At 43.4% G+C, this 25,312-nt stretch overlaps 1 protein-coding gene across 1 annotated transcript in view; it reads left to right on the plus strand.

The window, feature by feature from the left end:
* The first annotated feature begins 542 nt into the window (after positions 1-542).
* The window catches only part of AKAP13 (A-kinase anchoring protein 13), a 371,269-nt gene continuing 346,499 nt past the window's right edge, over positions 543-25,312 (plus strand). The window contains exon 1 of the mRNA XM_070763468.1: positions 543-800. The gene's annotated coding sequence lies outside the window, so the exon portion shown is untranslated. The remainder of the gene's footprint in view (positions 801-25,312) is intronic.

Genomic DNA, 25,312 nt, shown 5'->3' on the forward strand with positions numbered 1-25,312 from the left:
AACTTGCAACTGTTAAAAGCAACAACACTACAACCCCCCCTCCAATATTTCTCATAACAACAATTAAATTTCAATGAATAGAGCAGTGTTTCCCAACCTTGGCCACTTTGCTGGCTGGGGAATTCTGGGAGTTGAAGTCCAAATATCTTCAAGTGGACAAAGTTGGGAAACACTGGAATAGAGGACGTGTGTGTGTATGCGGGGGGGGGGGAGGGAACAAAATGCACGCGGGCGAGGGGGGACATCTCCTTTTAACCCACCCACCCCATCCAGGGGTGTTTGTTGCTCCTCCTTCTATCGGGGAGGGGCCCCGCAGTCCAAGGGGCAGAGCCGGGGGGGGGGGGGAGTCCAGCCGCGCAAACTAATCCCCCCCCCCAACCGCGGGCTCTTTCCCGCCCCTCCCGCTTGCCTTTCCTTCGAGCCTCGGCAGGGGGCGCCCGCGGACCCCTTTTCCCTCCCACTCCCCCCAAAAGGAGCGTGAGAAGAGAGGCATCTCCTCCTCCTCCTCTTTTTTCTTCTCCTCCTCCTTTCGCGAGCGGCTCGAGGGGCCCCGGAGGCAGCGGCGCGGCGAAGGAAGAGGAGCCCCCCGCTCTCCGGCTGCTCGCGGAGAGGAAAGCCGCAGCCGCAACAGCCCGAGAGCGCCGGAGTCCCGGGCGGCCCCGGAGCGCCCATTGCTTCCCTCCCGCAGCTGTTCCGCGTGGATGCCCAGGGCGCGCCTCTCCGCCCGCCTTTCGCCCGCCGCCGCCTCCTTCTTCCCGCGGGTGGGGGGGACCAGACGGCCGCAGAGCTGCCCCGGCTGGGTGAGTCTCCGCCGAGATGCGCTGGGTGCGTGGGTGGGGGGGCACTGGCTTCCCCGGACCCGAATTTGCGGGCGTCGAACTCGCAACGTTCTTCCCAGGCTTGTTGGGAAAACTTTAGACGGAGTTGGAAACTTTTTTTTAGGAGGCGCGAGGGGCCGGTTGGTGCGGTCCGCAAGCCCGGCAAAGGCTGGAAAGTCCGCTGGCTTTCCGCTGGTGGGAAGGGGTGGGGGGATTGGGTCTGACTTCTGCCTGGCCTGCGGTGGGGAAGTCCGCGGGAAGAAGGGAGGATGGGAGAGAGAGAGCGAGAGAAAGAGAAGAGACACAGAAAGAGAGTGATAGAGAAAGAGAAGAGACAGAGAGACAGAGACAGAGACAGAAAGAGAGAGCAAGAGAGAGAGAAGGGACAGAAAGAGAGAAAGAATTAGAGAAGGAGAGGAGAGAGAAAAAGAAAAAGAGACAGAGGGAGAGGGAGAAACAGAAAGAGAGAGTTGGATAAAGGAGAGAGAGAGACAAAAGAGAGAGAAAAAAGAGAGAGGCAAAGTGAGAAAGATTGAGACAGACCGAAAGAAACAGAGGAGAAAGGAGAGAGAAAAGAGAGACAGAAAGAGAGAAGAGACATACACACAGAGAAAGAGAGAATTAGATAGAGAAAGAGAGAGGGGGGGGGCGTCTGGCTGCGAGGGGCGGCCGGTTCAGTCCCTGGACTGGTAAATGGCTGCTGCTTTCAAACTGGGATTCTTCGCCTTTGAACGTGGGACCTTCAGAGGAGCGGGGTTGTTCCCCAGACTTGGGAATTGTTTTTTTGGGGGGAGACCGCCGAAGAGGAAAGCAGGGAGGGGAAGGGAAGCCCACCCCTCTAAATGTCAGAGAAAACATTCCCCAAGGGGAGAAGGCTTTGGGGGGGGTGCGGTGGGGGGTGGGAGCGCTTAGTGGGGACCCTTGTCTTCCGCGCCCCCTCGAACGTCTCCTCTAAGTTCTGATGTGGTTCTTCCTGCTCCCCCTCCCACCTCATTTTTATTTTTTGAACGTGGCTTCCCACTCCTCCTTCCCCCCCCCCCCCAAGAATTATTTCTTTTCTTTTTCACGAGGCGACAAAAGGTTGCTGGCTCTCCCGCTCCCCTCCCTCCCCTCTCTTCCGAACCACTCAGGCTGAAAAAACCCTTGGTGTTGGGGAGGTTGGCAAACTTTCGAAAAACTTTTCTTTGTGGGGGTTGCCGGTGGGGATTAAATCAGCACCCCTCTGAAGGGCACCTGGGGCTCAAGAGATCCTCAAAGGCGTGTGTGTATTTGTGTGTGTGTGTGTGTGTGTGTGTGTCAGGGGGGGGGAGAGAAAAAGAATTGTGTTGTGCTGTTCAATCCCAAACAACTTTTATCTTTTCTGCCCAATAGTTTGCGTGTGCAACCCTACAAAAGCTGCTTTTATGGACTCCCCAACTCTAGGCTGAGCCACACGTGTGGCAAAGCTGTGGAATTTGTGCAGACCCAAAATTGCCTGGGAAGATTAAATATTTGCTGAGGGGTGGGGGATGAGGGGGTGGCCTTGGTTGTGTGAAACTTTCCTGCCACCTGTCCTGTCTGGCATTTCTCTCCTTTTGAAGGGTGTCCTGCAAGAAGGATTGTTTCCCCTCCCATCCGCACCTCCTCCCCCTTTACTTTTTCTCCTATTTTATTTTTATTTTATTTTATTATTTTATTTTATGTCTGTAGCGTGCCGTCTCCGTTGCTTTTGCAACATCTGGGCCTCACTCCACACTAGCAGCGTTGTACAATTTTGCTCTTCCAAAAGTAGCCTTTTAAATTGTGGGTGGATTGGGGGGGGGGATACTTTGTTCTTTTAAAAGGTCACTTTGGAGTGTGCAGGGGAGTATGGATAAGTTACCTTGAAGCTTTCTAATCTCTTTACTTTGCCCTTAAAACAAGAGGCCTTTGGAATGACCTCACCCGAATCTCTTTCGCTCTTTGTAATTCTCCCTTTCCCTCCCTCCTTTCTGTTCTTCTTTCCGAAATGGCACTTTTTAATTGATTGATGAAACTTTTAATTGCTCCTTACTTTCTCCTACTCTAGAGTTGTAATCCCCCCCCCCCAAGTTCTCAGACAGCAAGGCTGAGAGAATTTGGGAACACGGATCTCAGAAGTCTCCAGTGGGGTTGTTGGGTCACGATGCTTTCCTGAATAGTAATTAATAATAAAAATAAAATAATAATAATAATAATAATAATAATAATAATAATATTCAATTCAATTCAATTTATTAGATTTGTATGCCGCCCCTCTCCGAAGACTCGGGGCGGCTCACAACAATGATAAAAACAATATTATAATGGCACAAATCTATTATTAAAAATAATTAAAAACCCTATCATAATAAAAAAAAACCAAACAACACATACATACCAAACATAAATTATAAGGAGCCTGGGGGAAAGATGTCTCAAATCCCCCATGCCTGGTGGTATAGGTGGGTCTTGAGTAGTTTACGGAACACAAGGAGGGTGGGAGCAGTTCTAATCTCCGGGGGGAGTTGATTCCAGAGGGCCGGGGCCGCCACAGAGAAGGCTCTTCCCCTGGGGCCCGCCAGACAACATTGTTTAGTCGACGGGACCCAGAGAAGGCCAACTCTGTGGGACTTTATTGGTTGCTGGGATTCGTGCGGTAGCAGGCGGTTCCGGAGGTACTCTGGTCAAATGCTATGTAGGGCTTTAAAGGTCATAACCAACACTTTGAATTGTAGTAATAATAATAATAATAACAACAACAACAACAATGACAACGACTCTGGCATAAGCCAGTGAAAGTGGGTGGTCACAGTGATCCTTGACACATTGGGCGCAGTGCCAAAAGATCTCAGCGGACATTTGAAAACCATTGGTATTGACAAAATATCCACCTGTCAATTGAAAAAGGCCGCTTTACTGGGATCTGCATACATAATTCGCTGCTACATCACGCAGTCCTAGAATCTCGGGAAGCGCCCGACTGGTAATGAAATACAAAATCCAGCATAGTGATCTCGTTTGTTGTGTTGTATTGTTGAAATAATAATAATAATAATAATAATAATAATAATAATAATAATAATAATAATAATCATAACAACAACAACAACAGAGTTGGAAGGGACCTTAGAGGTCTTCTAGTCTAACTCCTTGCTTGGGCAGGAGACCCTACACTACTTCAGAAAATGGTTATCCAACATCTTCTTAAAAACTTCCAGTGTTGGAGCATTCACACCTTCTAGAGGCAAGCTGTTCCACTGATTAATTGTTCTAATTATCAGGCATTTTCTCCTTAGTTCTAGGTTGGATCGCTTCTTGATTAGTTTCCACCCATTGCTTCTTGTTCTACCCTCAGGTGCTTTGGAGAATAGGTTGACTCCTTCTTCTTTGTGGCAACCCCTGAGATATTGGAACACTGCTATCATGTCTCCCCTGGTCCTTCTTCTCATTAAACTAGCCATGCCCCGTTCCTGCAACCGTTCTTCATATGTTTTAGCCTCCAGTCCCCTAATCACTTGTTGAGTGTGTTGCTTGTTTTTTCTTGTTGTGCTGATTGATGGTTCAGCAAATAATGGAGAGGCAGCAACGAAGGAGACCTTCCGAAGAATGGAGAGGAAGGTTGCTTCTCTTCTTCCATAGGACGGTTGAGAAGATAAACACGTGTGACCTGAAAATCAGGAGGATAATTTTTGCAAGGGGACAGTGTTCGGTCTGAGCTCATGCCCAGAGGCAGCTTTGTTGCATAATGTTAAAGGCTGAGTTCACATTTTGTGCTTCATCCAAGTTTTCTGCCTAGCAGGTTATTGTGATTCCTTCGGACGATTGAGATTCATTCTCACCACAGTCAGCCTTACCTTGGTTTGGCATGGTGGATAAGGCGAGCTGTTTTTTGGGGTGTGTTTGATTCCAATGTGTGAGCTATGGGTCTCATGTTAAAAGTTTGAATAACTTTTATGTCTGGGAGGGGGGGAGGACTAGGGGTGTGACATGATAGCAGTGTTCCAATATCCGACGGGCTGTCATGAGGAAGAGAAGAACCACCCCAAACTTGACTAGAAAATAGGACTTCAGCAGAAGAGACAATATCTGGAATACACTACCAGACTGGTTTCGTCACCAAACCCCCAAAACTTTCCCCTTAGACTGTCCACTATTGACCTCATCTGATTCCTAAGAGGTCGGTAAGGAGTGTGCACCCAGTATGCCTACCGTCCCTGTCCCATCTCTCTCTCTCCCCCCCCTCTATCTATCTATCTATCTATCTATCTATCTATCTATCTATCTATCTATCTATCTATCTATCTATCTATCTATAAATGTCACATGGTTTTTTTGCTGAATTTGAAAATTAAGGGAGACTAGGATAGATCTATTTCGGCCTTATTTTGCCTCATCAGCTAGCCATACCCACTGGGACTTGAACCTGCAACCTTTGCCTTGTAAGGCAGAGAATTATCCTCTACGCTACAGTATCCAATCCCTTCAGCTTTGCACCAGGGAAGGGTTACATATTTTTGTGTCGAATCACCCTGGTGTATTGAAGGAACGTCACAGCTGCTTATTTGCCTCTCGGCCCAACCCAGGGCCATTTCCAAGGCAGTTGATTTTTTATTGATAGCTGACAATTCTATCTGTATGTGTCACATGTTTTTTGGCTGAATTTGAGAATTATCCACTAGGCTACAATATCCAATCCCTTCCGCTCCGCACCAGGGAATGGTTACATATTTTTGTGTCGAATATATATATATATTTCACTTCTATGCCGCCCAATCCTGAAGGACTCAGGGCGGCTTACAACAATATAAAATACAAGACAATAAAAAGAAATTAAATATAAATCTAAGTTATAAAACCATTAATTAAAAACCCTAATAAATATAATAACTAACCCAACATGCATACGAAACATTCATACAATTTGGCCATGGCTGTTGTTGGTTCATGGCCCCCAGGCCTGTCAGCAAAGCCAGGTCTTCGTGGCCTTACAGAAGGCCAATAGGGTGGGAGCAGTACAGACATCAGGGATGGAGTTGATTCCATAGCCGGGGCAGCAACAGAGAAGGCCCTCCCCCTGCAGTCCTGCTAGCCTGCATTGCTTAGGTCAGTGTTTTTCAACCAGTGTGCCGTGGCACACTAGTGTGCCGCGAGATATGGTCAGGTGTGCCGCGAAGCTCAGAGAAAGAAAACAAGAGAGAGAGGAAGAGAGAGAGAGAGAAAGAGAAAGCAAGCAAGAGAGAAAGACAACAAGAGAGAAAGCAAGCAAGAGAAAGAAAGAGAGAAAGAGAACAAGAGAGAAAGAGAACAAGAGAGAAAGTAGTCAAGAGAGAAAGAAAGCAAGAGAAAGAAAGCAAGAGAGAAAGAGAACAAGAGAGAAAGCAAGCAAGAGAAAGAAAGAAAGAGAGCGAGAGAGAGAGAGGGAAGGTGGGAGAGAGAAAGACATAGAGGGAGGGAGGGAGAAAAAGAGGAAAAAAGAGGAAAGAAGGAAGAGAGAAAGAAAGAGGGATGGAGAGAGAGAGAAAAAGAGGGAGAGAAAGAGGGAGAAATAGAGCAAAAGGAAGAGAGAGAATTTTTTTGTCCAAACTTTTTTTAGCTGCCCCCCCCCCCCTCCCACTCAATGTGCCCCATGGTTTTGTAAATGTAAAAAATGTGCCGCGGCTCAAAAAAGGTTGAAAATCACTGGCTTAGGTCTCTGGGAGGCATGTGGCAGGAGACGGTCCCGTAAATAATCTGGCCCTGAGCCATGTAGGGCTTTATAGGTAATAACCAACACCTTGAATTGTGCCCGGAGACTAACAGGAAGCCAATGCAACTTGCGGAGTACAGGTGTTATATGGGTGTACCAAGGTACACCCATGACAGCTCACGCACCTGCATTCTGGACCATTTGGAGTCTCCGAACACTCTTTAAGGGTAACCCCACGTAAAGTGCATTGCAACAATCAAGACAAATTGTTCCCTCTTATCAGTACCCACCTTATGGATATAAACAATATTATATCTATGTATATTACAAATACGTACTTGACAAAAATAAATAAATACATAAAAATAAAAGGGAGTCAACCTAGTCTCCAAAGTACTTGAAGGTAGAACTAGAAGCAATGGGTGGACACCAATCAAGGAGAGACCCAATCTAGAACAGAGGAGAAATTTCCAGACAGTGAGAACAATTAATCAGTGGAACTTCACCCTTCAGAAGTTGTGGATGCAATAACATTGGAGGTTTAAAGATTTGGCAGCCATTTGCCAGAATTCACCCATCTGTAACCGGCATTGCATATCGGACATAAATATAATTGGGAGAGTCCAGAAATATTTCACAAGAAGAGTCCTCCACTCACAACAGAATACCTTCTTCCACCAGACTTGAAATTATGGTCTTAGTTAGTTTAGTTTAGTTTTATTGGATTTATATGCCGCCCCTCTCCGAAAACTCGGGGCGGCTAACAACAATCATGAAAATATACAATAAAATCCAATACTAAAAACAAATTAAAACCCCTTAATATATAAAAACCAAACATACATACAAACATACCATGTATACAGTTGTAACAGCCTAGGGGGAGAAAAAAGTCTTAATTCCCCCATGCCTGGCGGCAGAGGTGGGTTTTAAGTAGTTTACGAAAGGCAAGGAGGGTGGGGGCAATTCTAATCTCTGGGGGGAGTTGGTTCCAGAGGGCCGGGGCCGCCACAGAGAAGGCTCTTCTCCTGGGTCCCGCCAAGCGGCATTGTTTGGTTGACGGGACCCGGAGAAGACCCACTCTGTGGGACCTAACTGGCCGCTGGGATTCGTGCGGCAGAAGGCGGTCCCTGAGGTAATCTGGTCCGGTGCCCTGAAGGGCTTTATAGGTCATAACCAACACTTTGAATTGTGACCGGAAACTGATCGGCAACCAATGCAGACTGCGGAGTGTTGGTGTGACATGGGCATATTTAGGGAAGCCCATGATTGCTCTCGCAGCTGCATTCTGCACGACCTGAAGTTTCCGAACACTCTTCAAAGGTAGCCCCATGTAGAGAGCGTTACAGTAGTCGAGCCTCGAGGTGATGAGGGCATGAGTGACTGTGAGCAGCGACTCCCGGTCCAGATAGGGTTGCAACTGATGCACCAGGCGAACCTGGGCGAACGCCCCCCTCGCCACAGCTGAAAGAGGACTAGAAGACCTCCCAAAATCCCTTGCAACTCTCTTGTATTGCTAAAAGTTTTCAAACTGCAGAAAGCATTATTGTATGGATTCAAGTTAAAGTGGTGCTTAGAAGAGCAGAAACTTTGGATGTAAATATACGCTGCTCAAAAAAAATAAAGGGAACACTTAAACAACAGAATATAACTCCAAGTAAATCCAACTTCTGTGAAATCAAACTGTCCACTTAGGAAACAACACTGATTGACAATCAATTTCACATGCTGTCGTGCACATTCAACTTTGTACAGAACAAAGTTGTCAGGGAGAATATTTCATTCATTCAGATCTAGGATGTGTTATTGGAGTGTTCCCTTTATTTATTTTATTTTTTGAGCAGTATATAATGTACAGCTATACTGGCTGGAGAATTCTGGGAGTTGAAGCCCAGAAATCTCAAAGTTGGCAAATTTGAAGACCTGTTGTACAGAATTGGGAGGGGGGGTTTTTTTTTTTTTTTTTTTAAAGGCAGAAACCACATTAGTCTGTGTACTGGAGGAGTGTGGGCATGGGAGGTTGAGCCACTCAATAAGCTAGCACTGCCAAGCTAGGAATGCTTTGTTGCAGTCTCCCTCCTATGCTGGAAATTTAAAAAAAAAAAAAGTTTGGGGGGATTTTTAATTTTTTTTTGCAAGAATGATAATGAGGTGAGGTTTTTGCTTCTTGTTTTCAACCGTTATTTTCTGCTCGGTTTTCTTTTGTCCTCCTAAAAATGATCTGTCATGTTTATGTCAGTTTGCCGTAAATGGGCTCTTTCTCGTTTTGTTGCTGTTGATGGGGTAGTTGGTTGGATTCGGTAAACAAAGAGACTTATTGAGGCTCCTGTGGATTTCCGTTCTCGTTACATTTAAATACCGGCTGTTCACTGAAGATAACACACATGGGGGGCGGGCGGGAGAGTGGTTCCTATTTTATTTTACTCCTTCAACAACCCTTTGAGGAGTTGGAGGTTAGAGCTTAGTGGTTAGGTGTAGACTAGAACCAGGATATCCCATCCCCTTTGGTCACTCATTGTAACTTTGAATTGTCAGTATTGAAACAACACAAAAGCACACAACAGATTCAAACTTAATATTAACAGCTCCAAACTTGACTGTAAAAAAATATGACGTTAGCAATTGAGTTGACGAAGCGTGGAACTCACTACCAGACTCTGTAGTATCATCCCCTAATCCCCAACACTTTATCTACGGTTGACCTCACCAGGTTCCTAAGAGATCAGTAAGGGGTGTACATAAGTGCACCAGAGTGCCTACCATCTCCTGTCCTATAGTCTCTCCTATATCTCCTATATCTTCTTTTCTATCTCTTCTATCCCTTCTATCTCTTCTATCTTTTCTGCTATTCTCTATAGTTATATTTTACTCCTATATTTTCTCTTTGATACATTCTACTTGTATATATCCTCTATAACCTTCATTGTGTATTATTGTGTATTAGACAAAACAAACAAACAAATAAATAAAAAATAAAGCGGATGTTTTAAGTCAGAGACTACCTAGTGTTTTGCACATGGGTTCTGTCTTGTGTCCAGCAAAGCAACTTATCTAGCATGCCAGGTCCCTGGATCTTCCGCGGACAGCTAGTTCCTAAAAGCAGCATTGAGCCTTCTGGATTATTGCCAGGCCTTTGTGAAATCTGACACACAGCAGACTTTGCATTCTCCAGATGTGTGGGACTTCAACTCCCAGAATTCTGTGGGAAGGAGTCGAAGGGCAGGCAACCCGTTAAACCTTAAGCTCTGGAAAAGTGTAGGAAGGGGATTGCGTTAGTTTCGCCTTAATAGTTAGGAAGGTATGCAGGAAGAAAATCATTGGCATGAAAATTTGGATTGGCAGCTTTGCGCAGAAACTGTGTGTCAATCAAAGGCAGTTTTATCTCTTACAAGAATTGAATTAATGCTTTACCTTAGTGTGTTGGGCAACCATAACTTTGCATACCTGTCTTCGGTCATGTGACTTATTAACCAACATAGTTAAAATCAATCACAGCATCTTCGGGTCATAAATTCGCAGGATTCTTCCCCCTGCTCCCACTATGTACATGTATATATTTGAACTAGACTTCTGATGTTTTTCTGTGTTATATGTGTGTGTTTATGTGGGTATGTGAATAATGGTTATCTTTTGAGGGCTGTATGTAATGAAATTTCATTTCAATGGATGCTGTTTACATTTAAAGTGACAATAAACCTATTCTATTCTATCCTATCCTATTCCATTCTATTCTATTCTATGCCATTCTATGCCATTCTATTCTATGCCATTCCATTCCCGTTCCCATTCCATCTGTAGAACCACTTATAGAGAGGGCTGTAAAGCACTGTGAAGTGGTATACAAGTCTAAATGTTATTGCTATTATCTTTGCTAAATGGGGTCTGAAAACAGAGACCAGGAATGCGAGTGATAACTAAAGTGGCCTGTTTCTTAGACGTCCAAGATGTGTCCTCATTTGAGACGATAGCAAGCAAGGTGACCCCTTCCAATTCATTATCTGACCGCTGATGAAATAGGATGGATAGTCCTTGACTTAGGACTAGATGGTCAAAGTGAAAAAGTGATAAATGACAGGTCTCCACCTCTTTATTGCCACGATCCCGTAATCTAAATTCAGGCGCTGGATAACTGGCAATGATGTATTTAGGATGGTTGCAGCATCCCAAAGCCACAGGCTCACATTTTGCAACCTTCCCAGCCAGCCTAACAACTTCACAAAAGTTGTTGAGTTGCTGTTTCTCTTGAAAACCTTTCCTCCTAGCATCTGCTGCCTGAGGTAGTTGGGTTCACTTTATCTAATAGTCCGATAGCCAAGCTGGCAAATTCCAAAGATATTTATTTATTCAATTTTATTTATTCAATTTTTATGCCGCCCTTCTCCTTAGACTCAGGGCGGCTTACAACATATTAGCAATAGCACCTTTTAGCAGAGCCAGCCTATTGCCCCCACAATCTGGGTCCTCATTTTACCCCCTCGGAAGGATGGAAGGCTAAGTCAACCTTGAGCCAGTGATGAGATTTGAACCGCTGACCTATAGATCTACAGTCAGCTTCAGTGGCCTGCAATACAGCACTCTATCTGCTGTGCCACCCCGGCTCTTTCAAAGATATTCTCATTATTGCAAAGATGAAAGATGCGCTGCCTTATCTTTGCGCCAGAATGATTTGCAAGGACCCAATAATTAATAGGGTTGAGTTCCACCAGGCGGTGCAGCTAATGCCCCCATTTGGATTGGCCCTGTGAGATTTTCCAAGGTGGTATCTCTGCATGCCAACTCTTGGCGTTGCCTCTCTGTTCTGAATTCCTCGCACTGTATCGAATAACTTGAGAGACATGCCAAGTCAGATGGCAAAAGTTGGTTCCAGAAATTACCGGTCTGTTTAAAAACAACAACATAAAAACTCAAGATGTAACTCTAGATGTTATCTGATAGCAGAGGAAATAGTTTAAGTTTCTGGGGCAAATATGAACCTGGATTTGGGATTGGGCTATATGAAACTGGGACTGTATTGAAAGCAATAAAATTAGAATAGAAGAGTAGAGTAGAGTAGTGTAGAGTAGAGTAGAGCAGAGCAGAGCAGAATAGTGTAGAGTAGTGTAGTGTAAAGTAGTGTAGAGTAGAGTAGTGTAGAGTAGAGTACTGTAGTGTAGTGTAGGGTAGAGTAGAGTAGAGTAGTGTAGAATAGAGTAGTGTAGAGTAGAATAGTGTAGAGTAGAGTAGGGAAGGGTAGAGTAGAGTAGTGTAGAGGAGGGGAGGGCAGTGTAGAGGAGGGCAGGGGGAGGGGAGGGGAGGGGAGAGGAGGGGAGAGATGAATGGGAAGTTGGAGGTCTTCTAGTCCAACCCCATGCTCAAGCAGGAGACTCTTATCCAGTAATGGCAAATCTTTTTTGGTTTGCGTTCCAAAAGGAGTGGGTGTGCTAGCATGGGTGTACATGCCCACACTCCTTCCCTCCTCTCATGCATGCATACACCCCCTCTAGTGCTGTCCCCCCATACATGCGCACAGGCCTTTCTGAAGCCTGGTAGGTGAAAAAAATGCCCAAACGAACAAACCGGAAGTTTGAAAAAAAAATGCACTTCCGGTTTGCCATTGTGCTGTTTTTTTTGTACTCCGGAGGGTTCAGAGAAGCAACCTGAAGCTCCAGAGTGCAAAAAACAGCACAACGGGCAAACCAGAAGTTCAGAAAATGTACTTCCGGTTTGCCAATTGTACTATTGTTTGCACTCCGATGCTTCAGGAAGCTTCCCTGAACCCTCCAGAGTGTAAAAAAACAACACAAAAGCAAACCAGAAGTGCATTTTTCTGAATGTCTGGTTTCTCCGTTGGGGGATTTTTTTTTAGCCTCCGGAGCTTCAGGGGAGCTTCCTTGAAGCGTCTGGAGGACGAAATGGCTTTTCCCAGGGCCGAAAAACATGGCAAAGTTTCACATGCCCTCCAAAGTTTCGCGTGCCATAGGTTCACCATCACGGCTCTAGTCTGTACCATTCCAGACAAGTGACTGACTTTATATGTTGCTTAATTTTGCACAATCTAACATTTTTCAGATCGCCATCTCTTCATTTGGTATGTTACCAATACATTAGAACAGTGTTTCCCAACCTTGGCAACTTGAACGTATTTGGACTTATTTGGATTTGCTGGCTGGGGAATTCTGGGAGTTGAAGTCCAAATATCTTCAAGTTGCCAAGGTTGGGAAACACTGCATTAGAAGAACATTAAATTGGAGAAGACAACGTAGTCTAGTTTTGGTTGAATGTTCAGATCACAGTTATCTGATCCTGCTAAGAGAAGTATATGTCTTGTGTGTATTTCTGCAGTGAAATTGCAATGGAGAGGTTGGCTAAGTTGCTCTAACCAATACCAGGAAGCATTTCTGAAAAGGGAGTGGTGGGGAATCTTGAATTCTTCCCTCTTGCTGCTTACTAATCGAGTCTTGGGGAAATCAGTCATTAGATTCTCATAGCCTCCGATACCCTGACTTATCGCAACCATGCTACTGTATATCAAATACGCCACAGTATATGGCTTCTCAACCTCATTATATTTATATTAATATTTTTAGCTCCATCATAAGTTTGAATAATCACTAAAAGAATTGGGGTAAATCATTCTTGTATATACTTAGACCATGGCCTTATTTCTCCTTCTGACATTTGGATCTTATGAAAATTGGGTTTTTCCCCCTTTTCTTTTTGTTTATATATTGTATAATTTTTGGTGCAAAAAAATACAGCATTTAGATATTTCTTTTTAATATTTTTTTAAAAAAATTATTGAAAACACAAAACACCAACAAAAAACCCCATAAAAACACCAAGGTCAACAAGCTTAATATAAATTCACATTTACATTTCTGTTTCTACAATTTCCCCTCTCTTTTAAAAGTGTTTTAGTTCTTTTTTCTTTTCAATACAACTATAAAGTTTTCCCCATACTGTATAATGTTCTTTTTCCTGCTTATTCTCTAATTCCAATGTAAGTTTGCTTAATTTTGCAGAATCTAACATTTTTTCTGATCACGATCTCTTCATTTGGTATGTTCTCTTTTTTTCAATTTTGCGTGAAAACTAATCTCGCCGCTGTTAATATTTAGATATTTCTGTGATACAATGGGATAGATTACAATAAAGATTTTTCCTAATATTGTACAGCTTTTTCTATTTTGGAAGGCTCATTACAGCGATGTTCCTTTTGTACAAATAGACCCGTGGATTCTGCCAAAACAATGGTTTATTGAATGACAGTCTGTTGAGTAAACTACCGTTGGCTGAGTTTCTACAACTGGCTGTTTTCCGTAGTTCACAAATCCCAATGGCTGAGTTTGCCACAAGACATTAAATCAAAATTGAGCAGTCATTTGATGTGTGACCCAGCCCATGGAGCGTTGATTCGGGAAATCTGATGTGAGGGTCACTCTTACAGTGCAAAACTGAGAAGGGGCAGATAGATGGATAGCTTCCAGATGTTTTAACTATTAAGAAAAACTCAGCTAACATAGTTGTCTACGATTGACTGGGGCTTATATCCAGGGGTGGGCTTCAGAATATTTAAGCAAGGGGTTTTCTGCCCAGTTGCTGGATGGGCACGCCATGGTGGGCTTGCCTAGTTGACCTCCTTCACTGCCAGGCTTTGCCCTCCTGAACTCTGGAGGTTTTTCTCCAGCCTCTGGGAGGGCGAAAATGGCATTCTCAGGCTCCCAACCAGTAGCGGGTTGCTACTGGAACAGATAAGGATGGCGCACTGGTGGCAAAAGTTGCACTGCGTGTGCAGTTTTGCTTCTGCTGCATGTGTGTGCATCTCAGCATGTTTTTGCTTCTGCGTAAGAAGTAAAATCTCACGAGGGGAAGCACACGCACTCAACAGTCTGGCGATTTTTTTGGGTTCTGTGCATGCGCGGGAGCAAAAAATATTGCTGAAAACTCACGTGCACGCAAGATTTTGCTTCCTGTGCATGCTTGAACACAGCAGAAGTGAAGCCGCGTGCACAGCGCACCAATAGCGGCATAATCAGGAATCCGTCTCTGCTCAGGAGGCCCCCTGGAGGCCAAAAATAGACCTGTTTCCAGCCTTCCTGAACTTCCAGTAGGCTTGTTTTTCACCGTCCCTGAGCCTCCGCGTATCCTCTGCACGAACCTGCATCCAAAATGGGCCGCATGGGGACTCCAGGGAGGGGCGAGGTGGGCAGGGCGGGTGCCAGCCAGGAGTGGCATTTGGGGGTTCTCTGAACTGCACAGAATCTTAGCTAGAGGTTCTCCCGAACCTCTACGAACCCTCCCCAGCAGTCCACTCCTGCTTATATCTAACACAGTCTTTCTCAATTATTTTCTGTTACACCCCCAGGAAGAAGTAAACATTTAGTGCACCCCCCAACTCTCCACCGGGATGATTGTTTGCAATATTCAGCATGTTTTCGCTGAAAAAACTCAAGCAGCTTATCAGCATGATTGGGGTGTAATATATTTAAGTGATGCCTTAATTTATTTGGCTTTATGCTGTCCACTGCCAACATTTTTAGACACAGTAAACATACCGGTCTTTCTTCGTCTCCCACCGTAGTCAAAGTGAAGTCAGGTGCTACATATGCTTCATCATATTTCCTCATCTTAACTTTTGGGAGACTTACGTTTGTCTCATTCTCTCTGTCTCTTTCATCCTTTCTTTTCATCCCTGTTAAATATTTTTCCATGGTGTCTCTTAAGGGCTTGTTATATGCACTTCATAGCTCCTACTCTATTATGTGTGCTATTGTTCGTTGTAAAAACCCCCTACCCTCTGTGGCAAAAACCCCATGTTCCCCAGGGTCATGCAACCCCCTAATACCGCTCTGTGCACACCCCCCAAGGGGGACCTCCCCACTATTTGAGAAGCACTGATTAACATTAGGTTGCCTTCTACGGAACCTGAACAGAAAGAAATCCCAAGTTCTCAAAACCTGGGTGTGCACAATTGCAAGGCTATTTTAAGCCTCTTGTCCCTCCCCTGGTTTTTCATTTTTTAATTTGTTATACTTTAGAAACTCAAATGTTGTGTAACTGGAAAAACTTCCAACCAAGCATGGGATCTCAAGCTTTTTGCACAAGTGACACAAGGGCCAAGCCTGGAACGGGGTTTGCATCCCAGAATGATTTAATAAATTAATGGGCTAGGTTGGGTGTGGAATGAGAGAGCTGGCTGAGCAGTTTGCATGCCTCAATTGCCAACAGCCCTTATCCCATTCATATCAGGCCATGCAAAGGAAGGTGAAAGATTGACTCTTAGGAGAAAACAGAATTGGTATCTCCCCAGGTTTTTGTCTGTCAGGATCTTCTTTCCAAACTTTGCAGGTTTTTGTCAGTGAAGATTCTCAATCGTCTAAGACAGTGGTCTCCAACCTTGGCAACTTTAAGACTTGTGGACTTCCACTCCCAGAGTTCCTCAGCTTTGCTGGCTGAGGAACTCTGGGAGTTGAAGTCCACAAGTCTTAAAGTTGGAGACCATCTAAGAAGCTTTCTTGGTCAGAGCAAGTCAGTTAGACCAGTGTTTCCCAACCTTGGCAACTTGAAGATATCTGGACTTCAACTCCCAGAATTCCCCAGCCAGCATTTGCTGGCTGGGGAATTCTGGGAGTTGAAGTCCAAATACTGTATCTTCAAGGTTGAGAAACACTGAGTTAGACAACTTATGACAACAAACTCTCTCCTTGCTCAGACTGAGGAAGCTGCTTGGATGAGCAGCAAAAGTCTCAAATTAACACAAAAAAAAGTCCAGTTGCTCAATTTTTTAGACTTGCATTTATTTATTTATTTATATTTATTTTTTATTTATTTATTTATCCCTTAATTGGGTGCACTGGATTACAGCCAAAAGCCTGAGAGGTGTGGGATTTGTAGTCTATTCTAGCTGAGGTTGGAGGCTGAGAAATGAGGATACAGAGGTAGGGTGGGATTAATGTACTCTCGCTACATCTTGCACCTTCCTGCTTCATTCTCTCCAGTTTAACTTGACCTGAGCTGACCCTCATTTCTTTCTGCTTTCAAGTCTTCTTCTGTATTCTTTATTATCTGCAATAAGGGTGAAATTCAATTTTTGCCAATATTTTTGCTTCTGCGCATGCACGGAAGCAAAGAAATGACCGAAAATCGCCGGACTCTCACTCACATGAGCATTTTCATGCAAAGTTTTGCTTGCTGCGTATGCACAGAAGCAAAATCTTGTGTGTGTGCATTGAGGGGTGTGCAGCTGTGCATGCATCCCCAAAATTGCTACCAAAAGGGAGCACCTTACTGTTGTGGTAGGTGACTAGGACATCCACTTTGCCCTCCCCCTTTTATTTTATTTATTTATTTATTTATTGGATTTGTATGCCGCCCCTCTCCGCAGACTCGGGGCGGCTAACAACAGTAATAAAAAAGCATATAACAATAATCCAATACTAAAAACAGTTAAAAACCCATTATTATAAATACCAAACATACATACAGATATACCATGCATAAAATTGTAAAGGCCTAGGGGGAAAGAGTATCTCAATTCCCCCATGCCTGGTGGCAGAGGTGGGTTTTAAGCAGCTTACGAAAGGCAATGAAGGTGGGGGCAATTCTAATCTCTAGGGGGAGTTGGTTCCAGAGGGCCGGGGCCGCCACAGAGAAGGCTCTTTCCCTGGGTCCCGTCAAGCGACATTGTTTAGTTGACGGGACCCGGAGAAGACCCACTCTGTGGGACCTAACTGGTCGCTGGGTTTCATGCAGCAGAAGGCGGTCCCTGAGATAATCTGGTCCGGTGCCATGAAGGGCTTTATAGGTCATAACCAACACTTTGAATTGTGACCGGAAACTGATCGGCAACCAATGCAGACTGCGGAGTGTTGATGTAACATGGGCATATTTGGGAAAGCCCATGATTGCTCTCGCAGCTGCATTCTGCACGATCTGAAGTTTCCGAACCAAAGACAAAACAACAAATCTTCTGGATGAAAAAAAAATTCATCAGATGGTCTACTGAGCAGGAGAATTTAATGATTAATAATCATTTATTCATTAGACTTGTTTGCTCCCCTTCTCACCCAGAGGAGAAATTTATTGCAGAGTCTCAATGCTCCTTTTTGTCTTTTAGTTGTGTAACAGTAAACATTCAACATGTGACGTTGTGGTGTCATGAGAAGCTCTCAGCGATGACATTATGTAAGGAGCAGATGTTTGGGAGTGGAGCAATTTTCCTTATTGCATTTAAATCCAATTAAAATACTTTAAGAACAACGACTTGGCTTTTAGAGAGCTAATGATTCACTGTTGGCTTTCATGGGCACAGTTGGATGTTGAAGGCACCTCTATATTTGTGTGTGTGTGTGTGTGTGTGTCAAGTGTTGCTTCTGGGTGAAATGTGTGCACTGGGAAGCACAGGGTGGACTCCATTTATTCCTGATTATGTGAACGAGAGGGAGGTTGTGAGCTGTGACTCAGAATGGAGCAGAGGCCAACAAGCTGAGCCACTGCCCAACAACCTTTTCCATTGGGAATGATTAGAGAATCTTCTCCCGTATCCAGCGTTTCTTTATGATTGTTCTAAATAGTATATTTATTTATTTTGTTTTATTAATAAAAGGTAAATCTGTATATCAATCTGTATAGTCTGCAGGACAGAAGGAAAAGGGGGGACATGATCGAAACATTTAAATATGTTAAAGGGTTAAATAAGGTTCAGGAGGGAAGTGTTTTTAATAGGAAAGTGAACACAAGAACAAGGGGACACAATCTGAAGGTAGTTGGGGGAAAGATCAAAAGCAACATGAGAAAATATTATTTTACTGAAAGAGTAGTAGATCCTTGGAACAAACTTCCAGCAGACGTGGTTGGTAAATCCACAGTAACTGGATTTAAACATGCCTGCGATAAACATATATCCATTGTAAGATAAAATACAGGAAATAGTATAAGGGCAGACTAGATGGACCATGAGGTCTTTTTCTGCCGTCAGTCTTCTATGTTTCTATGTAAAATATAAAACAGAAAAACAAAGCCAAACAAAACTCATACTGCCAACACTAGCAACAATAAAAATGGTGTACAAAAAAAGGAGAGAAAATGGTGATCCAAACGCCAAATAAATTTAACATTAAATATACAGTATACTGTTGAAAAAAACACCCAGTAAATTCTTCTCCACTTTTACAAATAGAGAGAGAGAGAGAGAGAGAGAGAGAGAGAGAGAGAGAGAGAGAGAGAGAGACAGAAAAAAGGGAAAAGAAGAAAGATCAGCCAACAGGTTCAGCTAAATGCTTCTTTATAGCTTTTAAAGTATATTTTAAAAATCCTTTAAAGTTTCAGTCTTTCAAAACCCAATTTTTATTTTATAGGCTTCTCTCTCTCGACCCCCAATGAATTTGCCCCAATTCCGTTCAATTTCCAGAAAGTCACCTGGGAATGAATAGACTGGAATTCTAAGAAGGTTACATTTTCCAGTATTCCATTAGGCTGGAAAAAAATTGAAAAAAATGGGAATGATGTTTGCGTGCTTTTTTGTTCTTGGAAAACTTATTCTTTTTGCATAAACTTGCGCGCATGGAACATTGGTGTTCTGGGGCTGCTGAATTTAGAAACATAGAAACATAGAAGATTGATGGCTTCATGATGAAAAAGACCTCATGGTCCATCTGGTCTGCCCTTACACTATTTCCTGTATTTTATCTTAGGATTGATATAAGTTTATCCCAGACATGTTTCATTTCAGTTACTGTTCAGTTACCAATTCAGTTACCAGCCACGTCTGCTGGAAGTTTGTTCCAAGCATCTACTACTCTTTCAGTCAAATAATATTTTCTCACTTTGCTTCTGATCTTTCCCCCAACTAACCTCAGATTGTGCCCCTTTGTTCTTGTGTTCACTTTCTTATTAAAAACACTTCCTTCCTGATCCTTATTTAACCCTTTAACGTATTTAAATGTTTCGATCATGTCCCCCCTTTTCCTTCTGTCTTCCAGGCTATACAGCTGGAGTTCATGAAGTCTTTCCTGATAAGTTTTATGCTTAAGACCTTCCGCCATTTTTGTAGCTCGTCTTTTGTAGTTCGCGTGCCCTTGTCCTTTATCTTACCATATTTTTCGGAGTATAAGATGCACCTTTTTCCCTTCTAAAAGAGGGTGAAAATTCAGGTGAGTCTTATACTCTGAATGCAGCTTTTTTCAAAGCTTTCCCCCCCCCCGCCCTAACTAGGTGCTAACAATCTTCCCAGCTCTTATCTTGCAGGTTCTTTCATTGTTACTGTCTGCGAAGAATGTTTTCCAAGCCCTAAGTCTTTGCAGAGTTTTTATTACTCTAACTTGCTCCAAGTAAGTTTCTTTCCAGCCCTAACCAGATGCTAACGATGTTCCCAGCGCTTACTGCTTGCAAGCTTTTTCATTGTTACTCTCTGATAAGAATGTTTTCCAACTCCTAAGACTTTGCAGGTTTTCTTCATTGCTCTAACTTGCTCCAAATGTTTCTTTCCAGCCCTAACAAGGTTCTAACAATGTTCCCAGCTCTTACCGGCTTGCAAAGTCTTTCATTGTTATTCTCTGCGAAGAATGTTTTCCAAGCCCTAAGCCTTTGCAATCATTTTTCATTGCTCTACTTGATCAGAATTTTTCTTTCCAGCCCTAACCAGGTTCTAACAATGTTCCCAGCTCTTACTGGCTTGCAAGCTCTTTCTCCAAATAAGGTTTTTTTAAAGCCCTAACCAGGGGATAAATTAATGTGCTGAAACTGACCACACTAAGGATGCTAGCCAGATGAATATCTGGTAAGCAGATTCTTTTCCCCATTTTCCTCCCCAAAAACTAAGGTGCGTCTTATTTATCTATTAATTGGATTTCTATGCCGCCCATCTCTGAGAACTCTGGTGCCTCTTATATTCTGAAAAACATGGTAATCAGTGTTGATACAGAGCAGTGTGTTGAAACAGTTAAATCCCCCCCATCTTTACGCTTTACACTGATTGCAAGTGGTAACCAAGGGATAATGTACAGGTGGCACCTTGTGTCAGTCTCTGGCTATGATCCATACAGTTGGCCGAAGTGGGGAAAACCTGGTTAAATGGAACTGCAGGTGATGCATCAGGTGCACACAACCTTTTTATTATAGGTATCACCCATTTCCCCAATTCCACCTGGATCTTAATGCTCTCCTGCTGCTCTTCCTTTCTCAGTTAGAACCACTTTGTCGCTGTCGTTCTCTAGTCCCTGTATCTGCTAGTTATTGTTTTCTCTGATGTTTTGATCTTGGTTCTAATTTTCGTCAGCTGCCCAGAGTCATATGTTTGAGAAGGGCGGCCAGAAAAATTGAATGAGTGACTCAAGCAAGCAGATAATCTCCGCTGGCCACAGTACAGGTCTGAATCGCTTCCTACCCTTTCCATCATCGTAACTGTCCCTTGGAGCAATCTTATCTTTCAGGACCAGCCAACTGTAAATGACTAGAATTCTTCATGCAAGTGAAGAAAATTCTGGACAGGTGAGTGAATGTTTGCACAAAAGAGAAGCAGGGAATACAGCGGTACCTCTACCTACAAACATCTCTACTTACAAACTTTTCTAGATAAGAACTGGGTGTTCAAGCTTTTTTTTGCCTCTTCTCAAGAACTATTTTCCACTTACAAACCTGAGCCTCCAAAACTGTAGCTGGAAAAGGCAGGGAGAAGCCTCTGTGGGGCCTCTCTAGGACTCTCCTGGGAGGAAACAGGGCTGCAAAAGGCGGGGAGAAGCCTCTGTGGGGCCTCTCTAGGACTCTCTTGGGAGGAAACAGGGCCAGAAAAGGCAGGGAGAAGCCTCTGTGGGGCCTCTCTAGGACTCTCCTGGGAGGAAACAGGGCCAGAAAAGGCAGGGAGAAGCCTCTGTGGGGCCTCTCTAGGACTCTCCTGGGAGGAAACAGGGCCGCAAAAGGCGGGGAGAAGCCTCTGTGGGGCCTCTCTAGGACTCTCCTGGGAGGAAACAGGGCCGCAAAAGGCAGGGAGAAGCCTCTGTGGGGCCTCTCTAGGACTCTCCTGGGAGGAAACAGGGCTGCAAAAGGCGGGGAGAAGCCTCTGTGGGGCCTCTCTAGGACTCTCCTGGGAGGAAACAGGGCCAGAAAAGGCAGGGAGAAGCATCTGTGGGGCCTCTCTAGGACTCTCCTGGGAGGAAATAGGGCCGCAAAAGGCGGGGAGAAGCCTCTGTGGGGCCTCTCTAGGACTCTCCTGGGAGGAAACAGGGCCAGAAAAGGCAGGGAGAAGCCTCTGTGGGGCCTCTCTAGGACTCTCCTGGGAGGAAACAGTTCCTCCACCCTCCCTGTGGTTTCCTCAATCGCATGCATTGTTTGCTTTTACATTGATTCCTATGGGAAAAATTGCTTCTTCTTACAAATGTTTCTACTTAAGAACCTGGTCACGGAACGAATTAAGTTCGTAGGTAGAGGTACCACTGAAGTTGTCTCTCCTCTATACACAGCAGAAGTAAGAAAATGACCTGTCCAAAGAAGGAAGCCTCCTTGTCCACCCTTTTGTTTCAACCATTCTGGCAAGCAAAAACTTTGGCAGCCTTCATAACTAGGATTTCTAGATGGCTTATTTGCAAAGCTGCCTTAGAAATTCAGCCTTAGATCTTGTGAGTCCATTAGCTTTAATAAATAATACTTAGCTGCATTCCTTCCATGAAATTAACTTTCTGTGGCTTCAGAAGCCAGAGATGTTACCTTTATGTTCTTTAGTTAACGATAAGAAAGTAGAATTTCTCAGCATGGCACCACAGTGGCAAATGCATGGACTTTGAAATCAGGCCAGTTATAGAATTTACATCCATTGATTTCATTCCTTGGCATAAATGGTTGTTTTCTGTTGTTCCCAAATATGGGAGAAAGCAACTTTGGAAAGCAAAGTGGCTTCCTCCCATATTTAGGAATACCAGGGTGATTTCGACAGAAAAACAAGCATATAGCTCTTTCCTGATAAAAGCTGATTCGGAGGTGAGCTTGTGGCTTAGAGGTTAATATCCTGCCTTGCATGCAGAAGGCTACACATACCGTAAGTTCAAATCCCAGTAAGGGCATGTCTATCTAATGAGGCCATAACAAGGTCAAAATAGATCTATACTAGGTCTCCTTCCTTTTCACTATCAGCAATATAGAAAGTTTCTACACAGCAGGCAATTGCTGAGCCATCAAACCACACCCAGCCACCAGTATTTATAGAAGGAAGGTAGCTCAGGTCTCGCTGTGTTCGCCCTAGAACAAGGACAGAAACACCAGCCTGAAGATGACGAGTGGGACCTCGTCGAAATGTCGCCAGAAATTTCCAAATCCTACACAGGAAGAAACCCGAATATGCCAAGACCGTCATACCTGTACCCGTGAAAATCTACGAAAACATATATATATATATATATCTCGCTGATAGTGAAAAGGAAGGAGACCTAGTATAGATCTATTTCGACCTTGTTATGGCCTCATTAGATAGACATGCCCTTACTGGGATTATATATATATATATATATATATATATATATATATATATATATATATATATATATATATATATATCACACACACACACACACGCATACCACTCCAGTTTTTAGAAAAGTGTGTAATCCAATCTATTTATTTATAGGAGAATAAACAGCCCAGGCTTGTTTTTAGCAAATGTAAACCGTAACTTGATAAGTTATGGAAATTGAGGTTTTAAATGCAGTTGTTGATGCCTTCCCTGCTTTTAGGGGTCCTTCAGAATGATGGAAAGCATGGAGATTTATTTTCAATTGCTTGAAACCAGTTTTAACAACTGTCTTGTATTATCTGAGTTTATGCGATGTGCCATGTTTGGCAAACCGCCATTGTTGGGTACACAAATATGCCTGGCCAAAATCCAAGTCAGTCTTAATCCAAGGTTGCTGAGGGTCCCTTTGTATAATAAGCATGATTCTGGGCTCCCTGCATGCATTCACACAAATCATTACAATGTTCTTTTCGTACAAAAAGAATTAGATGACCTACAAGGTCCCTTCCAATTCTGTTAATCTGAAATCTCTTTTTCCAATAACCCATCTCTTATTTATAAACAAATCTGTAAACTTTTGTCAATTTCAGTTCTGATATCAACAATAATCTAATAAACCAGCGTTAACAACATACGCATTTTAACTTGATCAGATAAACTAACTTTATATTCTTTCCTTTTACTTTACTAGTGCTTTCAAATAATACCCTATATCTTTTATTTATTTATTTTTTTTCACCAGCCCAGTGGCTGATGTTCCATAACCCTTCAACTTTTGTTCTTGCCTGTGCTTAAATTCTTGGCTAATCATTTTCTTTTGTGAAATGTTCACAACAATTTTATGTTCTGTATTTTACACCCTTTCATTCCACACATAGTTTCTTTATGGAAATCTTGTTAGTTTCCATTTAAATCTTAGGCAGCGTTCCCCTTTGGCACTCTGCCACTAAAGGAGCTTTGCCCCTTTCAGGGTTTAAACAGGAAATGCTTAACCTTTACCTGGTTAATATTTTCACAAGCTTTCCGGGCTGAAGTGGAATCTGCTTGGCTAGTTGGAGGATATGTTGCTCAGCCAAGGTTAAAATGCCTCTCCAAACTTTGAAATCCATTCTCTTGCCCCCTTTTTAGATCATTTGTTCTCACAATCCAGAGGCTCTTGTCCTATTTTTTCTTACATGTTCTTTTACATTTCCTAACTGCCATAATTCGTTGGTTATTCTACATATAGCTTTATTATGAAAACACCTCTGAAAAGTGTTCGGAAACTTCAGATCGTGCAGAACGCAGCCACGAGAGCCATCGTGGGGCTTCCAAGATTCGCCCACGTTTCTTCAACACTCCGTGGCTTGCATTGGCTGCCGATCAGTTTCCGGTCACAATTCAAAGTGTTGGTTATGACCTTTAAAGCCCTACATGGCATTGGACCAGATTACCTCCGGAACCGGCTGCTACCGCACGAATCCCAGCGACTGATAAGGTCCCACAGAGTTGGCCTTCTCCGGGTCCCGTCAACTAAACAATGTCGTTTGGCGGGCCCCAGGGGAAGAGCCTTCTCTGTGGCGGCCCTGGCCCTCTGGAACCAACTCCCCCCCGGAGATTAGAACTGCCCCCACCCTCCCTGTCTTTCGTAAACTACTCAAGACTCATTTATACCGCCAGGCATGGGGGAGTTGAGATAGCTCTTCCCCCTAGGCCATTACAAGTTATGCATGGTATGTTTGTGTGTATGTTTGGTTTTATAATAGGGGTTTTTAGTTGTTTTTATTATTGGATTGTACATGTTGTGTTTATTATTGTTGTTAGCCCCCCCCCCGAGTCTACGGAGAGGGGCGGCATACAAATCCAATTATTATTATTATTAATAATAATAATAATTATTATTATTATTATTATTATTGTGGGCAGTGATCCATCTGTTTTGACAGCAGGACATCAAACTTTTAAAAAACAGACCTCTTTTTTTTCATAGTTATAAAACCCTGAAAACATTTTAATAATAATAATAATAATAATAATAATAATAATAATAATAATAATAATAATAATAATTTATTAGACTTGTATGCCACCCCTCTCCGGAGACTTGGGGTGGGTCACAACAACAATAAAAATTATATACAACTCTAATAATTAAAATTATGACTAAAACCCATTATCTTAAAAACAATCAATTACACAATCATAAACACACACAACTCTTAATGGTCAGAGTGGGGGGCATGTACTAATTGCCCCAGGCCTGGTGACATAGATAGGTCTTAAGGCTCTTGTGGAAGACGAGGTGGGTGGGGGCAGTCCGAAGCTCTGGGGGGAGCTGATTCCAGAGGGCTGGGGCCGCCACAAAGAAGGCTC

Source organism: Erythrolamprus reginae, chromosome 10 (assembly GCF_031021105.1).
Source record: "Erythrolamprus reginae isolate rEryReg1 chromosome 10, rEryReg1.hap1, whole genome shotgun sequence".
In the NCBI taxonomy this organism is placed as follows: domain Eukaryota; kingdom Metazoa; phylum Chordata; class Lepidosauria; order Squamata; family Dipsadidae; genus Erythrolamprus; species Erythrolamprus reginae.